Source organism: Triturus cristatus, chromosome 4_1 (assembly GCF_964204655.1).
Source record: "Triturus cristatus chromosome 4_1, aTriCri1.1, whole genome shotgun sequence".
Taxonomy (NCBI): Eukaryota; Metazoa; Chordata; class Amphibia; order Caudata; family Salamandridae; genus Triturus; species Triturus cristatus.
In genome coordinates this window covers 703521748-703528926 of record NC_140585.1, presented here as the reverse complement: position 1 = coordinate 703528926, position 7179 = coordinate 703521748, and the positions used below count along the sequence as shown (strand labels likewise).

General features: G+C 44.3%; 1 protein-coding gene across 1 annotated transcript in view; it reads left to right on the top strand.

Moving 5' to 3' along the window:
- Positions 1-6768: 6768 nt before the first annotated feature.
- Positions 6769-7179, top strand: part of SMIM30 (small integral membrane protein 30) — a 100133-nt gene continuing 99722 nt past the window's right edge. Inside the window, exon 1 of the mRNA XM_085653173.1 lies at positions 6769-6905. The gene's annotated coding sequence lies outside the window, so the exon portion shown is untranslated. The remainder of the gene's footprint in view (positions 6906-7179) is intronic.

Here is a 7179-nt window from a genome sequence, read left to right as displayed (position 1 = left end):
AAGTGCAAGGGATTACAGGTGCGTGCAGTAAGCCTTGAAGGCGTTTGGCACTCCCTGTCTCTCACATGCTCCTCCTTATCAGTCATTATTTCCATCACCCACCAATTTCCTCTCTCTCTCTTGACAAGCCAGGCCAGGAGCTTTCCAGCCCTATCACCCACCTCATAGAGGCAATGCTGAGTTGAGCGATGGCTAGCTCTAGCATCCTCTGAGGCAGTGTCTCTATAGTCCTTCTGTTTAATGGTTAAATTATGTTGGGAGCTCTCTTGTTCAGGGTCAGTGAGCTTGGATTCTAACTTGTGGATCTCCCGCTCATGTGTTTCTGTAAGGGCCCTTTTGTATTTTTTGTTCCCCACAATCAGTGAAGGTTGGCACAAGCCTAACCTCACCAGATTTCTTCCTCACCACCACAATGGAAGAGAGACATTCAGAAGAGTCACAAGGCACTATGGCCCCCTCAGCACACAAAGTTTTGAGTACAGTTTTGAGTTCATCTCTCACACTCAGGGGAAAGTGGATTACCTTGTGAACCACTGGTTGGGCATCTGCCTTGAGACTAATATGGTGCGGAAATCCTTTGATGGTCCCAAGTTTGTCTGTAAACACATTGGGACATTGTCTCGACACACCTTCAATGTCTGAAACGTGCGTGATATCAACACAATATACATGAAGACCCTCTTCATGAGCAACTTCCTCTGAATACCCATCAGGCATATCTCCGAAAGCGTTGGGGTGATCCGCACCAGGTATAAAATATAGACCCAACCTTGTTAAGCTCTGACAGCCCATGACGATACTTCCTTTGACAGCCACATAAACCTTGGTGCAAATTCACCAACCCAAGCACTCCACTCTGGATATGAAATACCCCAACATATCTATGTCAGACTCCCCAAATGCCTTGGGGCACATATCCGCCTGAACTAAACTGACTTTACCACCCCACTTGTCAAGAAACATGACCTCTGAAAGAATTGTAATTGGTGGGCCTGAGTCAGCCATAATTGGAATTTCAGTATCCCCAATCACTGCAGTACCCCATTGCAGTACCCCACGGCACCACATTTTGGGGTGCCAGTACCAATTTATTGGTGTTAAAAACTGTCTCCAACACTTTTAAAGGCCTTTTCCCCCAAGGCGCCAAACTACATCTTAGCTCAAAATGTCAATTTTACACTGCAGCTGCCTTCAAACGTACGCTTAGTAGTACAGTACAGTAAGAGGGTTATCTTCCTACCCTCCCCTACACTCTCTGGTTTCACCTGACAACGTCTGCAGCCAGGTTCATACGCTGTACCAAGACGTATGTTGTTCGTATGTTGTTCGTGGTCCTTCACACGCTGGGTATCGTAAAGTTTCTCTGTCCTCACATTCAATGTCACCCAGAAGGATGAATGCAGGCTGGCTAGTTGTCATCAAAATATTGTAAATAGATCACCATACATACCGCAAATCTGTTCATAGGATAAAGCTTTTATTAGCCTGCCACACCGTGAATTCCTCCTACCAGCCCCAACAGTAAACTAACAATATAAGAAAATAAAACAGTGACATTCTTAATGGAACCCGAGAACATAGCTTCCACTTACTTCATGAATACGACATAGGCCTCACTCCAGGTACACAGGATAAAAATGTCCTGTTCACTACTACTGATCACAATCCGGTATGCTGCCAACACCACGCTTGTGCTGCGTAACTTCAGGTAAAGGCAGTAGCCTTCACCACTATGAGAGGAGCGTTTTGGGTGCCCCATCCCGGTACAAAAAGACCGCAATCCGTGAGACAGGCCTATGTCATGGTGCACCCGCATTATCCGTGTTCACCTTTAACAATAAAATCAGCATTAAGGATCCAGACAGCAGTGCAGCTGGGCACTCAAGGCAGGGTTACTGATCTCTTGCCATGCAGAAGACTTTACGCACCCAAAAGGAACCAATGGTTAAGCAGCGAGCGGGCATTGAGCACATTGGAAGCTGACAATAGGTCATTTCGCCGAAGGCAGCTTGCGCTGTCGAGAAGATGCGACTTTAAAAGGGGTAATTTCTGACAGGCCTACTAACTGAAAGTCAGGATGTAAAATCCAAACCAGACCTTATGGTGTTGCCAGTGTTTGCTACATAGTTCGTCAGATCTGCATGTCACCACTTCATTTACTACAAACCCTCAGCAAAATCACAAAAAGTAATCGGCAAGCAGCTACACACTGCCTCATAATTAAGTCTCCCTATTTTCCGTTTTTACTGATTTTTACAGATAAATACAGACAGAAAACCATTTATTTTATTGTCTGTATTTATTTTTAAATGTGGATAAAATTGGAAATTGGGTGCTTTTTGAGTGATTCTAAATACACTTTGTCATGACTGCCAGGTCAATAACTGTGTGGATTGATAAGTAAAGGGGTTTTAAAACAAGCATTGGAAATGCATTAGGTCTCGTATTTGTTTGAGGTAGAACCATTGGAACTGTAAATAGCAATGTCTTTTACACATGTGTTATGGAGTGTATGTGGTTCGTAGTAGAATTATGTGGGTTGGATTGGAATTGTTAGCGGTGGAATTGTGTGGCATTGAGTTGTATGGGGCGTAGTGGATTTGTGCAGTGGAATTATGTGGCATGGTGTATAGTGCAATTATGTGGATAGTGGTTATGTGGTATTGAGTGTAATGGAATTATGTGGAGTGGGATTGTGTGTTGTGGAGCGGTATGTAGTGGAGTTTATGTGTTGTGTTGTTGAATTTTTGTGGCATGATATGGAATTCTGCAGTGTCGATTGGATGTATGTGGCGTGTTGTATAATTGTGTTGTTGAGTTGAATTATGTGGTTTGGTGTTGAATTTTGTGGTGTGGAGAGGAAATGCGTGCAATTGAATTTGTGTTGCGTGGAACTGTGTGGAGAGCTTGGCCTAAATGGTTTTGTTTTCTTATAAATTTGTGTGGTTGCTGTGTGTTATGTTTCTACCTATTTGTTGTACAGGGGTGTTGAGTGTAGTTTAGTTCATTTGAGTAGAGGGTAGTGTTATGCAGTGGTGTGTAGTATAGTGGTGTTGACTAAAGATGAGTGGGATGGTGTGCTATGGATTTGCATGTTGTGTTTTGTTTATATATGGAGTATAGTGTTGTTTAGTTGAAGGGTGTAGTGCGGTAAATAGAGTGGAGTATAGTTTTTGAGTGTATTAGAGCATTGCTATGCTGTACTAAGCAAACGTCTGAAAGCATTCCCAGGGCAGAGCATCCATTTTCGAAGAGCTACATACCCTGTATAATAATGCTGAGTGCCCACCTATACTTTACTCTAGTGTTGAGATGGCAGACATCACTTCCGCCTTTGAATCAAAGTTCTGTGGTTCACGTGCACCACATAGGCGAGAGAGAATTCCCAAATGAAGATACATTAAAGAGGCTATCACATCGCAACAAACAGTATACAATGTCTCATTCTCACACTACAGACCATGGTAGCGCTGTCTGTTTGATTTTGAGATCAGTAAAACAGTGTTTAACAACTCACTATACATTTAAAATAAATAATGTCTGCCCCCAGGCCAGTCTTCTAGCTGTGGGTGGACTATAATAGCCTAAATTGTAGGAGTGCGATGGTTAGTAACTGTTTTGGTACTGTCACTGGAAGCGCAGGCAGGGGCAATGGGGCTGCAAGCTGCAGTGATCCCCTGAGAATTTACATACCTGGCACTTCCTATTTTAAAAGTTAAGCTGGTCCCCCGGAAAATTCGGGTCTCATGCTGGAGCCAGCCATTAGTAAATCTTTGCCTCTGTCTTCGTGTGGGATCATGCACCCTCTGCTGCATCCACTGATGGAGGGGCAGGCCGGCTTTCGGCCATCACAGCAAGGGCTAATCTCCATATAATTATCTGCCGGGACAGGCACTTACTGTGAGGCACGCTGTGTTGTCTGTGGAGAGCTGGAGCTGGTAATGTTCACTAAGCACAGGGGTACAGATGAGGCGTTCAAGTGGACTTTAAACCCTGTCCACTAAAAAAAAAAAGTAATATCTTTCGAGTATCCGTATTCCACACATAGGGGCCTATTAGGATCCACCACCCTAGCGGTGCTGGGACCGGCCGCCAGTGATGCGGCGGTCCCGCACCAGCAATTAGGATGCCACCGTGGTGGTGGCATTCTCTATTCCCAGCATTGTGCTGGGCGGTGCTCAACGTGGCAAGCACCACGCGGTGCCTGCCACATCGTCCATGCAAATGCAGGGAGGTACCCCCCATGTGCCCTCCCCATCATCCAGGGGGCCCGCAACGGGCCCCCAACTCAGGCATCAGTATGCCTTTCTGCCGCCACGGAAAGGCTGCTTCCCGCTGGCATCCTAATATGGCTGTCAGTGTCTAGCACCGCCACCATATGCAACCCTAATCCGCCCGGTCGACCAGTCGACTGGGCGGAAAAGCAGCGGACGGTCTTGCCATCCGCCGCGGTCCCCCCCCCGCCATCATAATATGGCGGGGGAAATGGGAGGCGGGCGGGGTATGATGTAGGGCGGATCACCACCGCCATGCTTGCGGTGGCGATCCGCCCTACATCATAATAGACCCCTTAGTACCTGCACCTACAAGTTTATACACAAAATAACACACGTGTGCTGGTTTTTTCATATATTATTTGCTAACCCCATTTTGTAATTGGGAGAATAAAAAGCTGACGTGGCCACAAATGATCTCAACCTGGGATCTTGAAATTACTCACCGATTTCCTCAAGATCAGCATTAATTTGTGAGTTATTTTAATGCCAATATCGGCTGGGCAAGAAACTCAGGTAGTAATGTAGCTTAGTGGGTTATGGCGCTGAATGCTGAAATCTGTGTGTATGCAGCGGTTCTAAGTAGGTAAGATAATACTTTTGGTTAATGTGCTTGTTATGGAGCACTGTGTGTAACTGCATGTTGCATGCTTAAACAGGTTTTCTTCGGGCTCGGCCAGACATCGTTTATGTTAAGATCAGTGTTGCAGTCAAACTGATGTCCTTAGTGACCCCCTTTCTCCCACCTGGGCTGGGATTCCCCTATCAATAAGGGTGATTAGCATCAGCAGCCATGGCAGGGGAATGGAAGGGTGCTGCTGGGTTTAGACAGGCAGTAGTGGACACTCCAGCTAGGGAAATCCATCTATATAAAGACCCGATTTAAGTCAAGTAAAACCATTAAATGAGCGAAAAAGAGGAAGAGGGGTTAGGGCCAAGGTCTGAGAGAGCACGATAGGATGCTGTGATATGAGGGGCAATGTTTAGAGACAAGCTGTTTATTTTAGTGCTGGTGGTTGGAGACCGGGCCCAGGCGGCGATCAGCTTGAGATTTCGCAGTCAGATAAACAAAGGGGCCACCTGGTGCCAAAGCCTCTGAACAGGGCAGCGGGCCTCCATGGCACAGCTAACACACACTGCCATTTGCATATATAAAGAGAGACTACGCCGAACCAAAACAAAACTAAAGTGCAATGACAAGTTGGTTTTATACACAAGATGGAGTGGAATGAAAACAAAAGTATTGCTTCACTAAACAACAAATTAACTTGAGGAGTACAGAAAACTAAGACGCTGGCGGAAAGTAGTCGATAGAGATAGATAGCATTGCAGCAGGAGGGAGGCGGGAGGATCACGCGAGGACAAGAAACATCAAAGGTGCCGACAATCCTAAAACACATCAGAAACAGAAAAAGAAATGTAAAAAGGTAACAAAATAGACACAGGAGGGATAATAATTGTAAGAGGGCCAGTCGCCAGGGACAGGAACCACCTACCAAAGGGAGGTACAAATGCAAAAATTGGCCACTGAATGTAAGGGAATTTACACAGGCACACAAAGGAGCAAATGGGGAGTGAGGTGTGTAATTAATGTCACTTGAGGAGCTACAGCATGCCTCGCAGACTAGCGCACGCGCTGCTAGGCTCGACCTAAAAAGAAAGTTTAGTAAAGAGGCTTAAACAGCAGTAGCTATGCACAAGACTGATACTGAAATGTGCATATTTTCATATAAGTGTATTGATTTATCTTCTGTGGGTGTTCATGTCACTGAAACCTGGGAGGCATTCAAGCATGACTGCATATTTATTGGTCAAATAAATGCGGAAATATACCAGTTTCAGCTTTATTTTTTCACAAAACCCATAATAAATAATGATAAATAGAGATAAAATTGACAACAAATAAATATGGCTACATACAGACGGAAATGACAAAAAATAAATACCATTAAACCGGGAGCCCTACTCATAATTGCCTTTCTGCGACATCATTGCCCTGTTAAACACATTTCATCAATATGCAAATAGTTCCACTAATAGTACCAAAACTCATCCGAAAATTGTAACAAATAACACGAACGTGTGATTTAATCAGCTGCTCATTTAAACCTTTGCCCTTCTCAAAGTCGGTTTTATTGGCTGAACTAGCAAGAACTACATTTGCTTAATTCTTTAAGTGTTCAATGTTCGCTCTGAATCCTATGCTTTATGATCTACCGCCTAAAATAATGCTGTCGCTAAAACACATCATGTCCAATGAAACGCCACAAGCAACACCAATATGGCGATTTACATAATATCAAAAAAACGTATTACGTGCTTCCGAGTAGAGGGGATGAAAGCACGTGATCAAGTAGCGTCACACCGGCAACTTGCAGCCCCGCCCTCTCACGGAGAACATGGTGTTCATACGGAATACATTTCATCCACACGAGAATGTGAGAAAGAAAACAGTTAACTGTCGATAGCTAATGCGCTTTATGGGAGTTGTAGGCAAATGTCTTCATGGGATTTGTAGTAAAACGCTTATTTCCGCCTTTTCCGAATCTTGTTGCGTATGTATGTGCTGAGACGACCGTGCTGTGCCGTGCAGTTACACTTCAGTTTTGAACCGTCAAAGACGGATATCACGTAAGTGGTCTTTATATATATATATTTTAATTAATCAGGAAACGTACTGTTTTGCTAATTACTTGATCAATACGTATTGCATACAAATTATCCTTTTTTTAATCTCTTCATTTGTCATCGTATTTGCATATGTACTTCCTGTTCACTTAAATACAGCTCTTAGCGCACTTTGCATGTTTCGCGTCAACGTCAGTGCTGCGAGTATTGTTTGGTTTCGCACAGCATCATGACTTACAGTCACCCTCTTTTTAAACGTGCAGTTTTTGCAGATAAA